Source organism: Peromyscus eremicus, chromosome X, assembly GCF_949786415.1.
Source record: "Peromyscus eremicus chromosome X, PerEre_H2_v1, whole genome shotgun sequence".
In the NCBI taxonomy this organism is placed as follows: Eukaryota; Metazoa; Chordata; class Mammalia; order Rodentia; family Cricetidae; genus Peromyscus; species Peromyscus eremicus.
In genome coordinates, this window is record NC_081439.1 from 109502609 (window position 1) to 109527670 (window position 25062).

At 42.5% G+C, this 25062-nt stretch overlaps 2 protein-coding genes across 2 annotated transcripts in view; one reads left to right on the forward strand and one right to left on the reverse strand.

Moving 5' to 3' along the window:
- Znf280c (zinc finger protein 280C) overlaps positions 1-3986 on the reverse strand; it is a 64753-nt gene extending 60767 nt beyond the window's left edge. The window contains exon 1 of the mRNA XM_059250965.1: positions 3892-3986. The gene's annotated coding sequence lies outside the window, so the exon portion shown is untranslated. The remainder of the gene's footprint in view (positions 1-3891) is intronic.
- A 20456-nt stretch (positions 3987-24442) lies between these two features.
- The window catches only part of Slc25a14 (solute carrier family 25 member 14), a 41962-nt gene continuing 41342 nt past the window's right edge, over positions 24443-25062 (forward strand). The window contains exon 1 of the mRNA XM_059250961.1: positions 24443-24562. The gene's annotated coding sequence lies outside the window, so the exon portion shown is untranslated. The remainder of the gene's footprint in view (positions 24563-25062) is intronic.

Genomic DNA, 25062 nt, shown 5'->3' on the forward strand with positions numbered 1-25062 from the left:
AGCTCAGTGACAGGGCATTTGCTTAGCACGCAGTAGGGCCTGGGTTTGATTCTTTGGATTGAGAGAGGAAAACAGATTGTCTCAGCTCCTAAAATGCATTAGCTGTGTTAGCCAGATGGCTCAGTGAGCAAAGACACTTGCCACTGAACCTGGTTACCTAAGTTCAATCCCTGGAGCCCCACATAATGGAAGGAGAAAACCAACTACACAAGCTGTACTTTGACCTCCACATGCATACTCGCCTTTGTTTATAGTTTCGTTCCTTTCTCTCCTCTTCTCTTCCCCTCTCCTTCCCTTTCGTACTGTCTCTTTCTCCCTTTGAGACAGGGTCTTGTTATGTAACGCTGGTTGGCTCGAACTTGTAACGTACACCAGGCCAGCCTTTAACTTGCAGTGATTCTCCTGCTTTTGCCTCCCAATTGCCAGGATCACAGGTGTGCAACACCATGCCTGGATATGTTTCATTTTTATAAGTACAAAAAAGAATACCATGTCTAATTTTTTTTAAATCAAATAGCTGTTTCTGCAACTCTTTCACCTTTATGTAAATTATTTGTGAATTAACTTAAAACATATAAAAAAATTAAAGTGGCCCATTGGACCCAGATGGTAGTGATGACAATTTTTCCCAATAAAAATAATAGAAATACCCTTTAATATAAAACTGATTTGTAGAGAATGAATTTTAAAAGTCTAGATGGGGGCTGGAGAGATGGCTCAGAGGTTAAGAGCATTGACTGCTCTTCCAGAGGTCCTGAGTTCAATTCCCAGCAACCACATGGTGGCTCACAACCATCTGTTATGAGATATGGTGCCCTCTTCTGGCCTGCAGGGATACATGCTGTATATGTAATAAATAAATAAATCTTTAAAAAAAAAAGTCTAGATGTACATTTTTATTCAAGTCACTGAGTAAATCAAGTCTTCCTAAACTGTTACTTACAACAATCTAACTAAAAACCAATTATTTTTCAAATTGTGTGTGTGTGTGTGTGTGTGTATGTGTGTGCATATGCCGTAGCACGTGTGCAAGTCAGAAGACAACCTGAAGAAGTTGGTTCTCTCCTTCTACCATGTGGATCCCTGGGACTGAACTCAAATTGTCAGGATTGGTGGTAGCTGATAAACCATCTTGCTGGCTCCAGAAAAACAATTAATTTAAAGTCCTCTCTAAAGCATGAAGAAACAGGAAAGAATTAGTACATACAAAGTGATCCCTAGTACTCCCCCAAAATTCTGTGTGGTTCTAATTGTTCTCCTAGAAAAATAAGCAGAAGAAAAGGCATAGAATTCTATACCTCTTTCCCTTTCCTTAATAAAAAGGCAATGCCAAGTGGTAAAATACTTGGCTGAAAAGGCCAGTCTACACTGAAAAATGTAACAACTGGAGGAAAGAAGTTGAATAGGAAAAGGTGAGGTTTGGAACTCTTCATCAACAGGACTTTTTTAATACTAGTCTTCAATTTTCAACATACTTGGATGCAGTTATTATTCAAATGCTAAAATGTACAAAAATATAAAGTCTACAAAATGTAGGGGCCGGGCAGTGGCGCACGCCTTTAATCCCAGCACTCCTGGGAGGCAGAGCCAGGAGGATCTCTGTGAGTTCGAGGCCAGCCTGGTCTACAGAGTGGGATCCAGAACAGTCACCAAAACTACACAGAGAAACCCTGTCTCAAAACAACAACAACAACAAAAAAAATGTAGACAGGGGCTGGGCGTGGTTGTTCATGCTCTTAATCCCAGCACATAGGAGGCAGAGAGGTAGGTGGATCTCTGTGAGTATCAGCCTGGTCTACAGAGGGAGTTCCAGGACAGCCAGGGCTGTTACACAAAGAAACCCTGTCTTGAAACAACAAAACAAACAAACAAAAACCAAAAAAAAAAAGAAAAGAAAAGAAAAAAGAAAAAAATGTAGAGAACTTAGGTGACTCTCTTATCTTTCTCTAGCACTTTGAGATGCCCATAAATAAAAAGTGAGGTATTATTTAATGAGTTGAACGTTAGGTGAAAGTCAGAAGGCACTGGTTCAAGAACTGGTTCTAAGGGGACAGGCCTGATGGCTCTTACTTGTAATCACTGTTTTAGGGAGGCTGAGCCAACAGGATCAAGAGTTCTGGATTGCTGGGCGGTGGTGGCACACGCCTTTAATCCCAGCACTTGGGAGGCAGAGCCAGGCGGATCTCTGTGAGTTCGAGGCCAGCCTGGGCTACCAAGTGAGTTCTAGGAAAAGGCGCAAAGCTACACAGAGAAACCCTGTCTCGAAACCCCCCCCCCCCAAAAAAAAAAGAGTTCTGGATAGCCTTAGTTACATATCAAGTTCAGCCTGTGCTACATGGAACCCTATCAAATAACAAAAACAAACAAATGAACAAAAAAAAAAAACCCAAAAACGCGAGGGAGGTCAATGAGATGGGCTCTGCAGTTAAGGGGGCTTGCAGCCAAAAAGTGATTATCAGCGATCCACCCTCGGGACCTACACAGTAGGAGAGAACTTAGTACTACCAAGTTGACCTCCAAACTGTGGTGTGCGCACACCTACACACACACACACACACACACACACACACAAAAGAAAGAATATAAATAAATGTAATTTAAAAGAAAAAAACACCACAACTGGTTCTATTTACGGACCACATAACTGCTTGAGGCTATTTCTTCACCTGTAAAACAGGTCTTTAATACTTCATAGCCCTGTAAAAGAGCAACATCAATAAGACATTCAAATGCTATGATAATCGCACTTGCACAAATATTAAAGAAAAATCACACAGATCTAACTGAATTTTATAAGCAAACTAGCGCCTTCATAGATTCGGTATTTTTTTTTTTTACATAAGATGGCTTAAATTTATACTGTAATTCTCAAAGCAAGGCACCTCACAAATACCTAGGAGATTTTCGTAGTTTAAAACTGTTTTTAGGTATCAAATACAGTTTTAGAGACACTAAAACTCATAACCCAAACCCCAAAACAAAACCAACAAATCCAACCCCCAAAATCCCAAAATCCAACCAACAAAACCAACAATTCAAGCTCATAGATTTAAAAGAAAAATTAGCAAATCTTCCAAACAAAGAGAGATCTTTGGATAATCTCCCACATTTGGAAGAAACTGGTTCCCTTGACACTGAGACTTCTTCCTGAAAAGAATTCAAACTTGAGGTGCATTGAGAGGGACTCCCATGTCTGCAGCAGGTTTTTCTCCTCCGATGAGATGCTTGCCCCATCGCTAATAAAACCCTGCACTGCTCACTGATGGAAAATCGTGCATCTAAGCCCACATCTGTCCCCTCAGGGCTTTTATCCTCTAGAGTCTAGACAATAACTAAATAGAGCAAGATTTCTGTGACAGAGGAGGGCAGCCCCTTTGGGAAGAATAAGGGTACCAGCACAGAAAAACTACCGAGGGTCCTGGGAAAAGGGTTGGGCAGAACCAAGGGCCTCAGGAACCTGAGGCTGGAAAGTTCAGATTGGCCCACCAGCTTTTCCCAGGGCTGCAGAGACCAGCGGATGGGAGGATCTCGTCGCTATCCAATGTACAAAAAAGCAGACTGAGAGGGATCTCAAGAAAGCAAAGCCAGAAAGGTACAGACGCCACCCAGCCTCCCGGGCCATGGTAGACCTCGGCCCATGCGGCCCGGCCCGCGAGGGGCGCACGCACATTTCAGGCCTTGGAGGTGGCCGTTGGCGGGCACTGCGACCAGCCCCAGCTCCGCGTTGCCCCGACCTTTCCCCAAACCCTCCCCTCCCGGGGCCGACACAAGATGGTAGGCCACTGGCCATCGCGCCGCCGGGTCCCCGATCTCCGGGGGCCATGGAAACCCCAGCAGCGTGCCAGGGCCGCTGCCCTGGCCTCAGAGGTGGGGAGGTGCGGAGAGGCTTACCCACAACGCTGCAGGACGTCGGGAGCTCAGAGAAGGAGGAGGAGCGGGAGCAGGCGGAGGAAGAGAAGGAGGAGGAGGAGCAGAAGGAGGAGGAAGAGGAGGGGAGGAGCGGGGGTGGCGGGGAGAGGGGATAAGAGGAGGGGAGGAGGCCGAGGCGGAGGAAGAGCGGAAAGGGAGGAGCGCGGAAACACTGGGTGACTGCCGCTCAGATGGTGGCGGCCACAGCCACCATGGCTGCCAGTGCCAAAGGAGCTACTCTGAGTAAACCCAGACTATAACAATGCGCACTGCCTGATGGGTAGATCGCGACGCCTAACGTGTACATCCGGGCACGTTTTTGACAATGGTGGGTGCTAAACATGTGCGTCGCCACAAGCAGCCTCGAAGGCTCTGGCGCTAGACAGGGGTACCCGCCTTGGGAAAACCGAAGGGAGCGGCGGGAACACTGAGCCCCTAATTTGGGCTGCATACTGTATCTGAACACACGCAAATAGAAATTCTGAGATCTCCCTGTGAATAAACATTTGTAAAGATACTGGACTTGATACACTTTCCACGTTTTAACAGAAAAGAAACATTAAATCGACTTAAGTCATTGACTGATGGCATCTACCACGTTTGTGTCTTTCAGGTTTTAACAGAAAACAGAAATTAAGTTGATTTATTTAAGTCATTGACTGATGGCATCCACCACATTTGTTTTAAACACAATTTTGTTTTCCTTTGTCACTCTTGTCCTATAGAGTCCTATAGTTATATAAAGTTCCTTTTAATTTTTGTTTTTGTTTCCGTCGGGGTTTCTTTGTGTAGCCATGCTGTTTGGCTGCCCTGGAACTCACTTTGTAGACTGGGCTGGCCTCGAATACAGAGATCCACCTGCCTCTGCCTCTGAGTGCTGAGATTAAAAAGCATGTACCCCTACGCCCGGCTTTTTAAATATATACAAGAAAAACACTTGCCAAAATACTGCTTAAGTGATCATTTTCTAAACCTTGTCTTTTAAATTTTAAACAGTATTTCCTATCATTCCTAGCTTCTGTTTTGATGTGGGCAGAAAAAATTAAAAAAGGTAAAATCTGCAACCCAAGCGATTCCGCTCTTGGTACCTCCATCAAGTTAAATAAGAATTTCGGTCCTGAGAGACGGCTCAGTAGGTAAGAGCCATCCCTGGGACCCATAGGGTAGAAGGAGAGAACGGACTTACTCAAGTTGTCCTCTGATCTCCACATGCAACCCGTAGCAGGAACACGAAACACGCACATGCACACAAACGTGCACTACATAGTGAGTTCCCTCTGTAAAACATTTACTTTTTTTTTTTTAAACAAAGACTGCTGCTTGTCTCTAAAAAACTAAAAAAAAAAAAAAAGTCTCAAACATTCAGTTTAGGAAGAGGCAGTTTGTATGATATGTCAATCAGAAGCACAATGTCAAAAAAATTTTAAAGAAAATATTTAGTGCTATAAAATACATACCCAACTCCATTTGTGTGTAGGTAGGATGGCTTAATTTATCCTTACATTTTAGCCAATAAACATTGCCAAGCAACCAAATAGCAAATTCTATGTGGTCTGAAGAGAATGGCTTTCTATCTATAATTTTTAGTGGCAACAGCATAGTTTTTAGATTAAAAACTACTTATGTGGATGAGCATGCAGCAAGCTATTTCCAATGAAGCTTAGCAACATAATCTTTCAGTTGTCATTTTCCACCAAGGTTTGCCTCTTGACTAACAATGAAAGGTCCAGGAACCCTCAGAGGAATTATGTTACAAGACTGTCTTAAGGGAGTAATGAGTACCAGGAGCTACTTGTAAATAATTTCCTTCCCTCAGGCTTCATTCATATCTGCTGCCACTTTTAATTCAGTATTTGCAAAGCCCCTAGAGACTTGGCTTGTAAAATAAACTAGGGTCCATCATTCAACTGCTGGAGTCATTCTACAGAGGAAACCCAGTATGTATTTCTGTATGCTAGTGGAACATACCTGAGTCTCAGTTTGATCAAACAAACCATAAGAAAAATATTTTCAGTACAGTTGGAAGAGTATTTGACTATTGGTTATTCATGCTACTATAATTACAAAAATATTAGTATAATAGTGACATTCCATTTAGAGGTCTTTGAGAACCTTTCATATCTGAACCAACATGATTTGTATTTTCTTCTGTTCTGTAGTTTCTTTTTTAAAATTTATTTATTATGTATACAGTGTTCTGCCTGTATGTATCCCTGCAGGCCAGAAGAGGACATCAGATCTCATTATAGATGGTTGTGAGCCACCATGTGGTTGCTGGGACTCAAGTTCTCTGGAAGAACAGCCAGTGCTCTTAACCTCTGAGCCATCTCTCTAGCCCCAGTTCTGTAGTTTCTTTTATTGCTTCATCTTTAATTTTGATGAAACATGCCACCGCTGTCTGGTGTTCATTGAGTTTTTTATTGAGCTTTTCATCTCTGAGATTTTTGTTTGGATTTCATTTTTCAGAATCTCTTCTCTTTATTGAATTTCTCATCCAACTTGTCAAATTTCTTGTCCAGGTCTTGAATTCAATTGTTTCCTGCATCTACCTGCTCATTTGTGTCTTCTTTGATACTATGATAGCTGATAACTTTTAATTCTAGGCTTTTGAACTTATTAGTTAGCATTTCAATCATTTTGATATATTTGAACTGAAATGTTGAAGCTTTGTAATATTATAATATTAACATTATCTTGGCTTTCATATTTCTTATATTTTTTATGTTATGATTTTTGCATCTATTAGGCTGAGTTTTTCTCTGGTATTGTATGGAGATCCTCCAAGTGATCAGTGTTTTCTTCAGGCCTTAGTCACCACTATTTCTCAGAAGGATAAATGCACATTGTCAACAACAATAACAGTCTAAAAAAGAAAGCACTACCATCTTTTATGTTGAGATTTGATTAGTTTATTCTAGATTTTTGGATCATCGGTTTTCCCTTGGATATTCTAGCAGACAGAACTTAGCAGGAGAAATTATGTGGGGGATGCCATCCTTCCAAATTAAAAAGTATGATAGTTGTAACAGTCTAAATAACTTAAAAAATGAAAGCCTGAGCTAGGCAGTGGTGGCGCACACCTTTGATCTCAGCACCCATTTATTTTAATCTACATTTTGCAGCATGGCTCGTTATCTCATCTCTCCGTACTGCCCAAGCTACTTCTTCCCTGTCTCCTGGTGTCTCTGGCAAGCCTCCATTCTTCTTCCTCTTCCTCTCTCTTCCCGGAAGTTCCACCTATACCTCCTGCTTAGCTATTGGCCATTCAGCTTTTTATTACACTAACCACAGCAATACACCTTCATGCAATGCAGTGTACAAATATCCCACAACACTTAGTAAAGACTAAGTCATCATTGAAAGTTTTTCTTCATTCATTACATTTATAAGATTTCTCTCCATTTTGTATTCTCTGATGTTGAATGAAAAATGTGTTCTGAATTAAGGCTCTTTCATGTACATTACACATCTTCTCACAGTGATATTTGGCAAAGTATGTGTCTTAACTGGGGTTTTTATTTTTGTGAAGAGATAACATGACTATAGCAAATCTTAAAAAGGAAAACATTTAATTGTGGCTGGCTTACGGTTTCAGAGTCCATTATTGTCATGGCAGGAAGCATGGCAGCATGCAGGCAGACATGGTGCTGGAGAAGGAGCTGAGAGTTTTACATCTTGATTCACAGGCAGCAGAAGTGAATGCCACACTAGGCCTAGCTTGAGCATTTGAGACTTCAAAGCTGGCCCCCACAGTGACACACTTCCTCCAACAAAGCCACACCTACTCTAACAAGGCCACACCTCCTAATAATGACACTCTCTATGGGCCAAGCATTCAAACACATGAGTTTATGGGGCTCATTCCTATTTAAACCACCACAATATGAGTTCCAATTCTGTCTAATTCTGGTTAGCTCATTGATTTTCAGTGTAGAGGACACTATGATTACAAAGGCATTGTCCTAATGGTTACATTCCCAATTTTTCTGTCTGATATGAACTATATGGTGCTGAACATTAACTGATTTAGTCAGTGAAGAACTTTCTCATTCTTGTTACCTTTCTCTTCCTTAGTATACTTTGGTTGGATGACAAAGACTGACTAGATGTGGTAGTTTGAATGAGAATGGTCCCCATAAGCTCATATATTTAAATGTTTGGCCCTCAGTTGGTGGAACTGTTTGGGACTTATTAGGAGGTATGTCAGTGGGTATGGGCTTTGAGGAATCAAACAGTTCAAGGAGTTCCCAGTTAGCTCTCTGCATCTCAGGTTTGTGGATAGAGATAGGAGGTCTTCCTACTTACTACTCCAGCATTACTCCTGCCGGCTTGAGGCCATGGTACTGCTGTGACGGTCATTGACTGTGATCCTCTGGAACTGTGAGCACCAATTCAAACATTTTCTTTTAGATGTTATCTTGGCCATGGTGTTTTGTCATAGCAACTGAGAAGTAACTAAGACATCAGATAACTTATCCAGTATATGTATCTGCTATTAATGTTCTTTTATTACTAAAGGCTTTCCTACAACTTTATTTCCAGAGTCTCTTCTTCGGGGTCTCCTATTTGATCTCTGAATAACCACCACATCTCTGGGCCTCTGTCAAACTAGAGTTCTCGGCATCAGTCATTTTGTTTCTCGCTCTTTTTATTCCCTCATATGAGCAACAAGTGCTCTAAAGCACTGAGCCACCTCTCTATCCCTGAGGCAGTAGTGTTTTGTTTGAATTTAAAAGTTTTTTGATACTATAATACAATTACTGCATCATTTTTCCCTCCTCCCCTTTCCTCCCTCCAGCCCCTCTCATGTACTTGCTCTCTCTCAAATTCACAGTCTCTCTTTTTAAAATGTTGTTGTTGAGCCGGGCGGTGGTGGCGCAAGCATTTAATCCCAGCAGAGCCAGGCGGATCTCTGTGAGTTCGAGGCCAGCCTGGGCTACAGAGCAAGTTCCAGGACAGGCATCAAAGCTACAGAGAAACCCTGTCTCGGAAAAACCAAAAAACAAAAACAAAAACAAAAACAAAAAAACCAAATGTTGTTGCTGTTGTTGTTGGTGTGTGTGTGTGTGTGTGTGTGTGTGTGTGTGTGTGTGAACTTTGCTCCCTTAGACCTTTGTTTACTGCCGTGGGAAGATTGCCTCTTCCTGTCAAGGAATGCCTCCTGCTAGAGGTTTCCTTTCCCTGACTTAAGAGTATTCAAGAACATTATGCAAATGGTTCCCATTCAGCCAGGGGTGAGACTTTCTACCCCCTGAGCACAACTGGTGAAAATGATAAGAATTACTCTGCTTATCATTCATTCTCTGTCCCTGCTTTGAACCCTGAGCTATCTTGGAATAAAAGCTTCAGAAAAGTCCGTCCTTTTTGGTGGATAGGAAAATGGAGGAAGCATTAGCAAGAGGAATCACAGGACAAGACAGGAAGCTAGAGCATATGTGGTATAGTCCAGCTTTTCCTTTTACAAACTTCTCTTGTGAGAACTAACCAAAGTAAATGTGATTGATGTCTCTTCTGAGGCCAGAACCTCAGTGATACAAAGACTTCCTACTAGGCTCCACCTCTTCAGTTCCCCTTACTGCTTAGCATTGTTATGGTAAGGGCTAAATTTCAACCGCTTGAGTCCTTGGGTAACAACCAAATCTAAACCACAGGATTAATATTGATGGGCAAAACTTCATGTATTTGCTGGCTACTATTTTATCTTCCTTGGAGGAATATTGAAGTCCTTTTTCCATTAAAAATTTTTATTACATTTTATTTATTTATTTGCTTGTTATTTGTTAACTAATTAATTAATCTGTGTGTGTGTGTGTGTGTGTGTGTGTGTGTGTGTGTGTGTGTGTGTGTGAGAGAGAGAGAGAGAGAGAGAGAGACCCTTGTATGGAGAAGTCAGGGGACAACTTTGGTTTTCTCCTTCTATGTCATGGGTCTTAGGGATTGAATTCAGGTTGTCAGCCTTGGCAGCCAGCACCTTTACCTGCTGATCCACCTTGCTGCCCCCACCCCCCGTTTTTAAAACTAAATTGCCTATATTTTTGACTTGTAGGAGTTCTTTTAATAGTCTTAATCATAATTTCATAATAATAATTTTCAAACATTTTCTCTCATTGTGTGGCCTTATTTTTACTTGTTTGAGGGTATCCTTTGAGGTTCAAGCATTTCTTTTTTATTTTGATGAAGCTCAATTTGTCTCCTTTTTCTTTTTTGCCTCTGATATCAAGTTTAAAGAGCTATGACCTTATACCAGGTCCAAGTAACATATCTATATTTCCTTTTGAGATATTTAATTCTTATATTTAAGTCTTTGGTCTATTTTGTATTGATTTATGTTTGTATTAAGGGGTGTGTTACAAAATCTTTCTTTGTTATGTGGAAATACTATTTTTTTTTCCTCATGGCATCCCATGGGGCATGTGATGCATTCATAAATGGGATATTATTTAACCTGAGAATGGAATGAAGTTCCAGTAAATGGTACAACACAGGTAAGCTTTGAAATCATAGTACTAAAATGAAGAAGCCAGATACAAAAGTCATATGCTATCTGATGTTTAAAAATATCACATATTCAGAATAGTTGTATCCATAGAGACAAGCAGATTAGCGGTTGCCAGGGTGTGGGTGGAGGGTGAATGAGAAGTGATTACTTGGTGAGCAGGAATTGTTCCTATGATAATGAAAGGATTTAAAACTCTAGAGAAGTGATGGATGAAAATATTGCTTGCCACTGAATTGAACACTGTAAAACAGTTCTTTGTATGTTAGTTGAATTTCTTAAAAATAAATATGAACACTAACAGAGCTTAGAGAATTTCTTGTATCTAACAATGTGAATAATTATAAATGTAAATAATTCTATCAAGAAACCATGTAAGTGGTATATTCCTGCTGCCCAGTAGAGGAAAATAGTGAGAATTCAGCTGTGATTGGTATGCCATGAACTGACGAATCTGATTGTTATTAAACCATTTTTAAAAACATCATACTGTTTCTTCTAACACTAAGTAGGTGGTTACTATAGGAATTACATTGGTGGGAATAATAGCATATCCTCCCATCAAAATGACATATGCAAAATGACAGGCTGCATTAGAGCTCGAAACCAAAAAAAAAAAAAATCCCAAAATGGTGTGCGTCAGAAGACTGATAGCTTTCCTGCCAGCCCTCACTTTTCGAGTGTCCTATTCATTCACTGAATGGTGCAGAAATGATGCCTGACAGCCCTAACCTTCAAGAAATCTGTCGTAGAACAAGGAGAAAGAAGTATAAAGCAAACTATGGGTCATAATAAATATGAGAACATTTCACCAGCTAGTCCCCCACAGGAGCTGACACGGCTGAGGATTTGAGCAAATGGCTGTTCCTTCTTCTGAACTAGTTGTCTGGCAGAGGTGACAAACTGGTACTCATTCCTCTGGAAAAGAAATGCTAATCTATCAGATAAGATCATATGCCTCTTCCTCCCTGGGGTCTGTAGCCTCACCACTGAGCTGTGGAATTATACCACTGATTGTGGAATCTCAAAACTTATGCAATCCATGTACTCATTTCATGTTTGGGTCTTTGTTACAAAAAAAAATGGCCATTGGACCCATACTAGTTAGAAACAACTCTATTATAAGTAACAGAAACCTCAAATTCTAATGCCCTAATCAGTAAATGTAGAACTGTATTCAGAAAGTTTTTTATTTGGGGACTCAATGGGGGAATCAAATGAGATTTGCTTTCTGCCTATCCTTTTTAAAAAGTCTGGTTAATTTTACCTTGCCTTTTCTTGTGGCTGGAAGATGGCTGCACACAGCCCTAGGGTCCCTTGTTTCTCTGAATCCATGTAGAAGAGTTAGTTGCTTCTAAAATTCCTTGTGCAAGTTAGGGTTTCTATTGCTGTGATGAAATACCATGACCAAAGCAACCTGGGGAGGAAAGGGTTTGTTTGACTTCTCATCATCACTGTTCATCATTGAAGGAAGTCAGGATAGAAAGTCAAGCAGGGCAGGAACCTGGAGGCAGAAGCTGATGCAGAGGCCACTGTGGGGTGCTGCTGCTTACTGGCTTGCTTACTTACCTGCTCAGCCAGCTTTCTTATGGCACCCAGGACCAGCAGCACCACCCTCAATGGGATGGGCCTTCTCCATATATCACTAATTAGGAAAATGCCCTACAGGTTTGTGTACAGTCTGGTTTTTATAGAGGCATTTTTCTCAGTTGATGCACCCTCCTCTCCAATGACTCTATCTAGCCTGTGTCCGCTGACATAAAAATAGCCAGGACATTCCCCCAGAAGAAGATAAAAACACTTACCTAAAACCAACTCTCATTGTCTTCAATTGCATCATAGCTAAACAATAGCCTAGAATGTTACTATTCAGATTTATCGAGCTGGGATTATGCTAATTCATTTATAATGGAAACCTACATACTCAGGCAAGTATGTGACACTAATGAACTGGGGGGGGTGACTACAACAGGGTCTGACACTGGGTCATGGTTTAACCATTGACATCATCACAGAAATCCCTAACTACAATTGCCTCTTACACACACACACACACACACACACACACACACACACACACACACACACACGCTGAACACCTCTGGGTTGTAAGAAATCATTTTGAGCCTGAAGGCAGAGGCAGGTGCATCTCTGTGAGTTCGAGGCCAGCCTGCTGGTCTACAGAACAAGTTCCAGGGCAACACAGAGAAACCATGTCTCAAAAAACCAAAAGAAAAAAATGAAAAATAAAAAATTTCCGTTATATTCCAACCCAGAGTTCAAGTGGCTCCTCTGTACCACTCCATTGTCCTCAATCTTTGCTTTTTTCCTTGCAACTTACTATTCCAGATTGCCTTCTTTCTCAGCAATGTCTCTTCTTCTGCATGGGCCTTTTAAGTCTAAACTGCATCCACGGACCCCAAAATTGACTGCTTGTCTCTGGGAAATTTTTACTTCCATTCCCGAATTGAACAGTATTGAAGTCTGTTCCTTTCTGCTCTGTTTTAAGCTTCTTCCTCAGGCCAAATACATAACTTGTGTCAGAATGGTAGCGGCTCCTATTCTGTAACATGAAGAACACTGTTTCTGATCCATTTTCCTTCCTGCTGTGTTATTCTGGGGCCCCAAGTCATATTGGAAAGTATTGCAGACATGGGGAATTGAGTGAGTGCTGGGTTTGGAAACTTAAAGCCCATTTTGCCTTGTGAAAACTGGATACACATCCAATCTGACCGAGGACACTCATTCCTCCTTTCTGTGAGCTAAGCATCGTTTTGAGCCTCTTAGGGCTCAGCCTCCCTGTATCTGAGTTTCCAAGAGTTGAGGACAGCAGGATGACTGCCATCTCTAGCATGGACAGCCTGCCTCTGCAGCTATGTGTCCTGGCCTGCTTTGGGGAGGCTCTAAGAAGGAGAGAGATAGAGAGGGGAGGGTCTTCCCTGCCTACAGCTCCCTGCTCTTCAAGGTGGGGGCATTCTTCTACTTGGCTGGCTTACAGGGAGCCCTGGAAGCTTGTCTCCATGCCCTTACTGAGGGCTTTGTGCTCCAGTCACTGACTAGGCCCTCAGTGTCTCTGAAGGCTCCCTGGTGCTCCTTCCGTAGCTGCCCACTTCCTTCCAGCAGGTGTCAGAAGCAAACTGGGGACTAAAGGGTAAACTTGGGAGTTTTTCTCTCCAGGTTTGGAAGGCGTTTGAGGCTGGTAAGGAAACCGCCTTCACTGGGAGCAGGAGGAGGGAGCATGTCTCCTAGAGAAAATAAGGCTCCCCCTCTCTTTTCGGAGGGACAGGCAGCTTCCTCTTCACGTATTCAAGGGCCTACGCCGGACAAAGGGACCACTGGTGGTAAAGGAGGAAGCCAGGCCTGTTTCTTTAGGCCAGGGAACTTCATACAATTAGTTGGCTATTGCGCTAAGGGCAAACATTCCCACTGCTAGGTGTTCATGGTGCATTGGGGGTGGGAAGGGAGGGCATGCTAGAGGTGGACTGGAGGCACTTCGATCCTGTGTCTCTTTGTTTCTCCGGAGATGGGGCAAACACACACACACACACACACACACACACACACACACACACACACGCGCGCGCGCGCGCACACGCGCACACGCGCACACACACACCTGCACGTGTACGTGGTTCAGACATGCTTCTGTGCTTCAGGGAGCTCAGGAGAACAGACAGCTTAGGACTCCCAAGCTAGTCAAAGTCTAGGGCAGGCCGGTCCTGGCAGGGTAGCAAAAGTGAGAGGAGGCCAAATGGGGAAGAAGGACTACTGGTAAGAGGAACAGTAGTTGTTTCACTTCCTCTCTGTCACCCTCCTGGTCCTCTCTACTCTCCCCTCCCCCACTTCCAGAGAGGAGCTGTCTCCTCCCCGGCACTACGCTGCTGTTAGGGTGTCAGTGGCTAAACCTGCTCTGTCAAGGGCAAATTATCTGCAACTATGCAGCTGGTCAATTTCATCCTTACCCTGCGAGTAGGTCATTGCAAAGCTCCCCTGGACCGCCACCACTCCCCTAAGCAGAAACTAAAGGTGAAACGTTGTGGGGACTGTTTGGCTTCCAGCAGGGCAGAGGAGCTGATGGCCTCTTTCACCAGTCACTGGGCTGTCTCACCTCTTTATGGCAGAGTGGGAAGGATAGTTTGCCTATTCCCTAGCGCCCCACGGGGAATCCTTATTCATCGCTTTTGGCTTGGGTCATTTCTCATTGAGCCATTTTCTTCTGTCTTAGGTTGCCCTAAAACTGGCTCTGTTGCAGCACTTGGCCGCTATAGGGACCGACAGGCGCCAAGCCGCCCTCTGGACTGAAGGACAGTGTGAACTTTCTGAAACACTTTGGGATTCTGTTGAGGCTCACAGGAAAGGAGAGAATCGATGTGATTAGGTAGTGCAAACTACATCTGCTTCGAGAAGGAGGTACTCTAGCTCCTTTCAAATTGGACATCTGAACTTTAATGTCATGTATAGACGTGCAGATTTCTCTGCTGCCTCTGTATAAATAATGCATATTTAATGAAATGTAGTTCATTCCAATATGAAGACTGTAGGCAAAAAAAATTATTACTCAAATCAAATGCTAGAATCTTGATGTAAGTTACTGGTCTTCCAGGACAGAACATAGCCAGTTTTTTTTCAGGTAGTCTTTGTGTTTGTTTGTTTGTTTCAGACAAAGTCTCTATGTATCCCTGACTGTCCTGGAACTGGCTATGTCGACCAGACTGACCTCAAACTCATAGACATCTGCCTTCCTCTGCCTCCTGAGTGCTGGTTTTCAAAGTAGTTTTAAGAAACAGTATGTTTTTTGATATTTTGATTCATCATTTCTAGGCAACTGAAAATGTATTGAAAATATCAGTGAAATAAATTGTACAAATAAATAGAAATTTAGATTGATCTTCAAATGTAACTTGTTAGATTGTCCTGTATTCAGATTACTAGGATCTAAAATTAGACAAATTCCTATTCTTACAGAAATGCTGTCATTAAAGTTACTTTTTAAAAAAGACATTTATTTATTATGTATACAGTGTTCTGCCTTCATGTATGTTTGCACGCCAGAAGAGGGCACCAGATCTTATTGTAGATGGTTGTGAGCCACCATGTGGTTTCTGGGAATTGAACTCAAGACTTCTGGAAGAACAGCCAGTGCTCTTAACCTCTAAGCCATCTCTCTAGCCTCTAAAGTCACTTTTATATATTTGACTAATCTGCTCAATTTTAAAACATTTGTTCCATTTATGTGTTTTTCAAACCTTTAAAAATCCATAATTTTAAGAAACATTCTCCTAATTGTCATCAGAGAGACTTCATCCAGTAACTGATGGAAATAAATACAGAGATCCACAGCCAAGCACTCGGCAAAGCTCTGAGAATCCTGTTGAAGAGAGGTATGAAGGTGGTGGGGGGGAGGATGTCAAGGTCATCACAAGGGAACCCACAGAAACAACTCACCTGGGCTCATAGGAGCTCACAGACTCTGAACTGACAGCCAGGGAGCCTGCATGGGACCGACCTAGGCCCTCTACATATATGTGACAGTTGTGTAGCTTGGTCTACTTGTGGGATTCCTAAAAATGGGAGCAGGGGCTGTCCCTAATGCTATGACTGGCTCTTGGGAACCTGTTTCTTATACTGGACTGCCTTGCCCATCCTTAATACAAACGGAGGAGCTTAGTCTTACTCAACTTGATATGCCATGTTTTGTTGACACCCATGGGAGGCCTGCCCCTTTCTGAACAGAAACAGAGGAGGAGTAGATGTGTGTGTGTGTGAGAGAGAGAGGCAGAGGGGAAGGGGGAGGGAATGGAAAGAGAGGAGGAAGAGGAAACTGTGGTTAGGATGTAAAATAAATGAAAAAAATTAATTAATAAAAAGAAACATTCCAGAAGCAAAGATCATTGAAAACCAAAACCACAAGGAGTGTATGAAAATCAAGTAAAGACAGCTTTGTAACACAAATTGTTAAATGGTCTTATTAATATAAAAAAAAAAACCCAGAGCCAGATATTGGAGTGAAAACTGAAATATCAGAGGAACAGAACAAGCCAGTCACAAGTTCTTACTGCTAAGAAATCCTCAGCCCAAGAGAGCTACTTCCTGTATACTCACACCTTAAATACCTTTCTGTGCCCTGCCATCTTACTTCCTCTCTCTGCCCAGCTACGTCACTTCCTCTTTCCGCCCAGCTCTATCACTTCCTGTCTGCCTGTACAGACTTCCAGAACTCTATGGTTAACTAGTGCTGGGATTAAAGGCGTGTGCCACTACGCCTGGCTCTGTTCCCAGTGTGGCCTTGAACTCATAGAGATCCCAATGGATCTCTGCCTCCTGAATGCTAGGATTAAAGGCGTGTGATACCACTGCCTGACCTCTATGTTTAATATAGTGGCTGCCTTTGTCCTCTCATCCCCAGGCAAGCTTTATTTGTTAGAGTACAAATAAAATATCACCACACAGCTTTAGAAAGTGTTCAGCAAAATCTCTGAAATTTCAGGCTAGGGAGTTGGTTCATCATTATGGTACACAAGTATGAGAACCTGAGTTCAGATCCCCAGTACTCACATAAAAGCTGGGTAGTGTTGCATCTGTAACCTCAGAGTTGAGTGGGTGTGAGTGTGTATGGTGGCAGGCAGATTCCTGGAGCTCACTGGCTAGCCAGCCTAACCAATGAGTGAGCTCCAGGTTCAGTGAGATATTCCCCCCCCCTCTCTCTCAAAAAAAAGGTGGAGAGTGATAGATGAAGACATTCATCAGTCTCTGGTCTCTATATGTACAGGTACACATGCCCCCCCCCCACTATCTGGAATACATTAATCATTCTGTAAGTGTTCATTTCCTTTTACTTATGGTTCCAAGAAAAGTTACAGATCAATTTTGTTTTAGGACAAGATTCTTTTAAATCTTGGATGCTGGGGCCGTGAGACTGCTCAGTGGCTAAAATCACTTGTCCCCAATCTGGACTACCTGAGTTCAATCCCTGAATCCCACATAATGGAAGGAAAAAGCTGACTCCTAATCCCCGACCCCTGCAAACAAATAAATAGACAGATGCAATAAAAATTTCAAGTGTGAATCTTTTTAAAATGATTTATTTATTTGTGTATATGAGTTTGTCTGCATGCTAGAAGAGGGCTTCAGATTCCATTATAGATGGCTGTGAGCCACCATGTGGTTGTTGGGAATTGAACTCAGGACCTCTGGAAGAAAAGCCCTTAACTGCTGAGCCATTTCTCCAGCCCCTAAAAATGTAATGCTTGAATGCTCCCTGGATCCCGTTTTTAATTTCTTGAGTATGTTTGAACAAGATGGAAGACTTCTTATACTTTGGCAAGGGGAGGGAGTGCCAAGAATTGAACCCAGATCCTTGCTTAAGTTTTATGAAATGTTCTCATTCTGGCAAGGGGAACAGGTAGAATAACTGCAGATTTTCACCTCTCCCTCCACCCTTCCAAGTCCAAACACCCAGTCTCATCCACAGCTCTGTAGCAGAACACCTGATGAAGCCTTCTTCCCCTCGTCCTCCATGTCAGAAGAAGGAAAGATCTCTCATGCTCATGGATCAGTAGGATTAGTATAGTAAAAATGGCCATCCTACCAAAAGCAATCTAAAAATTCAATACAATCCCCAATTCCCACCAAAATTCCAACACAGTTCACAGTTCTTTCCAGCTCTTGAAAGGGCAGTTTTCAGCTTCATTTGGAAACACACACACACACACACACACACACACACACACACACACACAACCCAGGATAGCTAAAGAAATCCTGAATAATGAAATTGCTGGGGGGTATCACCGTCCCTTATTTCAAGTCATAACTCAAAGCTATAGTAATAAAATCAGAATGGTAGTAGCATAAAACCAGAAATATTGATCAATGAAATTTAATTGAAGACCCAGCCAAAAATCCACAGCACCAATGGACACCTGAATTTTTATAAAGTCAGAAATACACACTGAAAAACAGACAGCATCTTCAACAAATGGTGCTGGTCAAACTGGACAGCTGCATGTAGAAGAATGCAAATAGATCTGTAGTTGTAACCAACCGTCTTATTAAATAAGAAACACAAAGCCAATACAGAGATGAAAGCCAAGAGGTCAGAGCAATAGCTAAGAGCTAAAAACCTTACCCTTCACTGTCGCTGTACCTCTCCGAAAAAGAGCTATTTTCTGTGTCTGTCTTTTTTTATAGAGTTTCTGTTCTGCCTTCTCATTGGTTGTAAATCCAACCACATGACCTCCTAGTCACTGCCTGTCTGTACAGACCTCCAGGTCTTCTATGGTTGGTATTGAGATTAAAGGCATGTGTCTCCAATGCTGGCTGTATCCTTGAACACACAGAGATCTATCTACCTCTGCCTACCAAGTGCTGGGATTAAAGGTGTGCACCACCTCCGCCCAGCTTTCGCTATGGCTTGCTAATAGCTCTGACCCCCAGGCAACTTTATTTATTAACATACAAATAAAATCATATTTCAGTACAAATAAAATATCACCATATAGATCCATACTTATCATCATGCACAAAACTCAAGTCCAAATGGATCAAAAACCTCAACATAAAACCAGTTACACTGAACCTGATAGAAGAGAAAGTAGAGAACAGCCTTAAATCATCGGCACAGGAAAAGACTTTCCAAAGAGAACACTGTTAGCACAGGCACTAAGATCAACAATTAGTTAATGGGACCTCATAAAACTCTAAAGCTTCTGCACAGCAAAGGACATCATCTTTCTGACAAAGTGGCAGCCTACAGAATGGGGGAAGAGTTTTACCAACTACAAACTTGACAGAGGGCTAACATCCAAAATACACAAAGAAACCAAAAGGCTAGATATCAAGAAAATAAATAACCCAATTAAAAATGAGGTTCAGATATAAACAGAAAATTCTCAATAGAGGATTTTCAAACGGCTGAGAAACTTTAAAGAAATGTTTAACATCCTCAGTCACCAGGGAAATGCAAATCAAATCTGCTTAGAGATTTCATCTTACACCTGTCAGAATGGCTAAGATCAATAAAAGCAAGTGACAGCTCATGCTGGTAAGGATGTGGAGCAAGGGGAACACTCTTTCATTGCTGATGGGAGTGCAGACTTGTACAACCACTATGGAAACCAGTGTGGCTGGAACCCATCCAGTTATATCGCTCTTGGGCATATACCCAAAGGATGCTTCATCCTACCACAGAGACACTTGCTCAAACTTGTTCATTGCTGCTCTATTCACAATACTCAGAATTTGGAGACAACCTGGATGTCCTTCAACAGAAGAATGGATAAAGAAAATGTGTTACATTTACACAGTGGGGTATTAGTCAGACTTTTAAAAAAATGAAATAATGAAATTCTCAGGTAAATGGATCAAACAGAAAAAAATGAGTGAGGTACTCAGACTCAGAGAGATAAATATGGTATGTATTCACTTATGTGTAGATATAAGTTGTTAAATCAATGATAACCAAGCTCTGTAGAACCACACGGGTTAGGTATGGACTTAGAGTAAGGGTTTACAGGGAACAGATAGATCTTCCTGGGAAAGGGAAATAGAATAGATAGTTATAGATGGATGGAGGGCCTGGAATGGGAGGATCAAATTGGGAGGGGGAGAGGAGGGAGGATGAGGGAAAGAATATGGGAAGAGAAAGCTAAAATGAAGGGTCATTTGAAGGATAATATGGAAACCTAATACAGTAGAAACTTCCTAAAATATATACATATATGAAGGAGCTTTAAATGAAATCACGAAATAATGGATGAGACAGAGTCACAATTGGGTATTTCTTGTCATCAAATGAAGTTTCCAGTACTGGGATTGGGTTACATCTAATTGAGTTGTTGGCCAAAGGGGTCCCATGGGAATCCCCAACAACCCAGGCTGGTCTCTAAAAACTGATGGTAAGGCCCTATTGTAGACAACACAGCCACAAATCATTGAACACAGAGAAGATAAGCTGGTGCCTGCATAGAACCTTCACCCCTATGTGCTAGTGTTTCATACACGAAGGTACTCTGCAAGCTCTCAAAAGAAAAACACCAACACCAACCTAGCCACAAGCCCTTTGATCTACAATGGTGTCCTGCCTGTAAGATATGCTAGTGCAATGGTGGCACAAGGCTTGTGGAAGTAACCAACCAGTACCTGATTTGACTTAAGACCCATGGGATGGAATCCATACCTGACACTGCTCAAAGCAGAGGTGGACAAACACAGAGCCCCACAGCTAGACATCATTCAGAGAGTAAGAGACCTTAGAACACCTAGCCCTAAATGGGATGTCTCCATCAAATCCCTTCCCTTGGGGCTCAGGGAACCCCAAAGACAAAGCAGAAAGAGTGTAAGGATCAGAGAGGATGGAGGACACCAAGAAAACAAGGCCCTCTAAATCAACATGAACAAAGCTCTTATGAACTCACAGAGACTGAGGCAGCATATGCAGGGCCTGCACAGGTTTGCACCAGGTCCTATGTTATATATTATAGCTTCCAGTTCAGTGTTTTTATGGATTCCTGAGTGTGCAAAAGAGTTGGTCTCTGTTTCTTATGCCTTCTCTAGAGCTCTTTCCTTCTGTTTATTTTGTCCAATTCCTATATGTTAGTTTTTGTTTTATCTCCTTATACTATACTATACTATACTATACTATACTATACTATACTATACTATACTATACAATTATATCCACTTAGAAGTCTGTCTGTTTTCCAATGAGAGACAGAAGGGGGCAGATCTGAATGGTGGGGGAGGGTGGGAGGAACTGGGAGGAGTAGAGGGAGGGAAACATAATCAGGATATATTATGTGAGAAAAAAATCTATTTTTTAATAAAAGGAGAAGGGAGGGAGAAAGAGAGAGAGAAAGAGAGAGAGAGAGAGAGAGAGAGAGAGAGAGAGAGAGAGAGAGAGAGAGAGAGAGAGTGGAGATGTGGGAGCTGAATACAATATAATGTCCTGAACTTTTGTATAATATTAAAAGGCCCAGCCTTAATATTATACTTTCCAGGGACTCAGAAGAGAAAACTATGAACGGTGAGAATTATTTTCAGGAAATGAATCTAAGTACACCAAGCTCTTTGTCCGTCTACTTTGTTCCTCTGGGATAAAATCCCATCTACACAGCTTCAGTTCTGTTCTCGTGCCTAGCTCCTCTCTTGCCTGATTTCTCTCTACTTTCATCTACTGCTTCCTCTAAGTTCTGTCTTAATTCCCTTGTCTTAATTCTGCCTCATCTAGGTCCTTCTCATCTTGTTCTTACCCAGCTAGTACTTCCCGTCTGGCTCTTCCTCATCTTCCATCCTGACCTTCAGTTCTCTAGTCAAAAATCCTTTCCAGCCAAAATCCTCAATATCCTCTCTTCGTTCTCTTTATCCCTCTAGGGTCTATCTTTTTTTCTCTGAAAATAAAACTGCCTTTTTATCCCTTTAATCCTTTTCTGTCCAAGCTATCTGCTGATTTTTCTGCAGGGTAGGGGAAAGTGTGCTCGGTCACTAGGCAACCTGTGCACAGCTAGATGCCTCCGGCGATAGTTAAAGGGAGATCTGGAACTAAAGGTAAGATTTGGGAAAGGAGAAAGTTAAGCTTAATTGCCACATCCGCCAGGCCTTCTCAAACAGGTAGTTTGGATGCTAGGGTCTGTTCCTAGAGAGTATAGAGGTATCTCTGATAAGATACTTTCCTGGGTCTGGGGATGGACCTGGCCGGATGCTGCCAATGATGATAATTATAGGGAGGCTTGAACTGGGGTTCTGGCTGTGCATAGCTATCAGCACAGGTTATCTAAATATTCCTAGAAGTGGTTAGGTAAGGAGTTAGAGGTCTATAATTTAGTAAGGCTGTAGGAAAAGGAGGGTCTGAGCTAAATTGTGCGAAGCTATTACTTAAGGTCCACCTGACCTAGGCGGTGTCTCTGTGTGGAATTCACCTTAGTTCCGGAGACTTATTATGTGCTGGTTTGGACTGTTATTCCTGTTAGTCCTTGAATGTGGCTAAGGGAGATATCTGATTCCAGCGCTAAAAGGAGAAGAAATGGATGGGCAATTAGGAAAGCTATGAAGGCATGCATGATTTTCATAACAGAAGACGGCTGATATATAACAAGCCAATTAACACCAAAAGCTCCTTGGAATTTGGCTTCCTCTGAAGGAATTCTTTAATCCCTTCAGGTAGTGGCTTTGCCATAACCAGCTGAGTTCTTATTCTATATTCCTGCGGCCCATAGCACTGAACTGGATACTCGAATGGTTCAAAGAAATTCATGTAAATGCTGGAGAGCTCAGAATGTCTATGGTTTAGTTAATAGTGTTATACCACATAAATATCTTACTATTTGACTAACATGCCAAGTTACATAAATGTTAGCAATTAGCTTGGAGAAGCTGATAAGAGAATACTGTAGTATCTTTATAACTTCTATGTAAATCCAAATTATTCTAGATTTTTTTTGGTTTTTTTTTTTGAGACAGGATTTCTCTGTGTAACAGCCTTGACTGTCCTTGAACTCACTTTGTAGACCAGGCTGGCCTCGAACTCACAGAGATCCACCTGCCTCTGCCTCCTGAGTGCTGGGATTAAAGGCATGGGCCACCACACCTTCCTCCAAATTTTTCTAAAATAAAACATTTTGCCACAATAAAAGAAAAAAGATAAATGTTTAATTTTTATGAAAAGTTCTCTTTTTTTCTACAAAACAATAATTACAACCATAAATGATAAGGAGCCAAAATTAGCCCCTACCTCATAGTGTTCTTTAAATATGATATAGTTCTGGGCTCATAAAGAATACTCAATAAAAGATTGATAAATGTTTTTGTAATAATTTAGAACCACTTAAGGGTAGTATATGCCTCTTGGGTGTGAATTGGATGTGTGCAAGATGAGGTGTAAACAGACTTCTTAAGTTTTCATATTCAAACTGATCATATAGGCATCATGAAAAATGCTGATTCTGATTTAAATAGGACTTGGCTCGAGTCTGACTATCAGAATTTCTTATAAGCTCCAAGTGTTCCTGATATTGTCACTTGGTCTCAGCTGAGTAGCAGGGAGCTAGATGCTTTGTTGAGGGCTTTCTGGAGAAGGTACATGATAATGCATAAGATCGAGCAAGGAGTCAGATGTCTGTTGCCTTGCATAGTGGCCACCTACCACATGTGGTTACTGAGCTTTTCTGGCCAATTATGAGGTGCGGATTAACTCCCATTATTCTCTTCAGATTAGTTCCCTTTAACTTTTCATGGTCCTCTTTCTGTTCCCAAGTAGTCCCGAAGTTTCTATCTCTCGGCTTCGAGAACAGGGCATGTAGCCTCAGCTACTGCTATCTGACATTCAGTAGATGAGGCTTATTTGCTTCCCTCATCCTGATTTTCCTTTCTGAGCCCGGGTTCAGTGTCTAAATTCCACTCACCTCCTACTTCTCATTTTTTTATGTTAAATTCTCCCACTCTTAAAAATGTATTTATTTATTCTTCTCTCATATATTACATCCTCAACCGCAGTTTTTCCCTCCCTTCCCTGCTCCCAGTCCCCCTCCCCACTCCCCTGTTCCTCAAGACCCATTGTTCCTGCTTCCCTTCAGAGAAGAGCAGGCCTCCCAGGGATATCTACCAAACATGGCATGACAAGTTACAGTAAGACTAGGCACAAACCCTCATGTCAAGGCTGAGCGAGCCAACCCAGTAGGAGGAAAAGGGTCCCCAAAACAGGCAAAAGAAATTCATTCTCCCACTTTATCTGAAATCTTTTGATCGCCCTCCCTCTACGCGACGCCCCTCCTGCCGTCTCGCATTTTTAAGGCTACACGGACCATCTGGTAAGCTCCAGGGGGGTGGGTGACAAGGCATCGCCTCTGCCCTCTCTGGTGAGCACATTCGCGGCAGAAGCGGCCGCATTCTCACGCCTTAGCGCCCTCTCTGGAAAGGCAGATGGCTGGCTCCCGACCTTTTGCACAGCTTTCAGGACTCTGGCCTTTTGACCCTAATGGTTTCCTTTCATTCGCGCCTTCCTTTTCAGGCTAGGAGGGGGCGGAGTTAGGATGGCTTGCGCCACTGTTGCCGAGGCGACGCCTTGGTTACTTCCGTTCCTTTCAATGCTTCCGGGTTGGCGCTGCGGTGGTGTTTCCTACTGTGGGAGTCTCCGCTTCCCAGTCGTCTGCTGAGCTTGAGCAGGTGAGGGGGAGCTCCTGGACTTCCAGGTTGGGGAGCGGGGTTGGGTTGAGGCAGGCCGCGCAGGGCCACGCTGGCCTGGTTCCCGGCCTGGGAGGGACTTAACGGTCCTTTGATCTCTCTCTCCCCTCAGCTGAGTCCCTTCCCTGTCTTTCACTCTTCTGGCATCGGTGGCTTTACTTCTTCGATTGAACCCTGCTTCCTCGATCCCCCCGGGAGGCCGCCTCCTTCAGGCGCCTCCCTTCTCTCTACGAACTCGCTCTGACAGCTGAGGAACTGGCAAGATCCTGCTACCCAGAGGGTGAATGGGTATCTTTCCCGGAATAATCCTAATTTTTCTAAGGGTGAAGTTTGCAACGGCGGCTGTGATTGTAAGCGGAGTAAGCAAACATCTCCATTGTATCAGTGTGAGGGATGCTGTTGAGAGATGCTCCCCATCACTTTCTATCCCCCTGTCACTCCTGAGGTTGAGGCACTGAAGGCATCTATTAAAATGCAGTTCA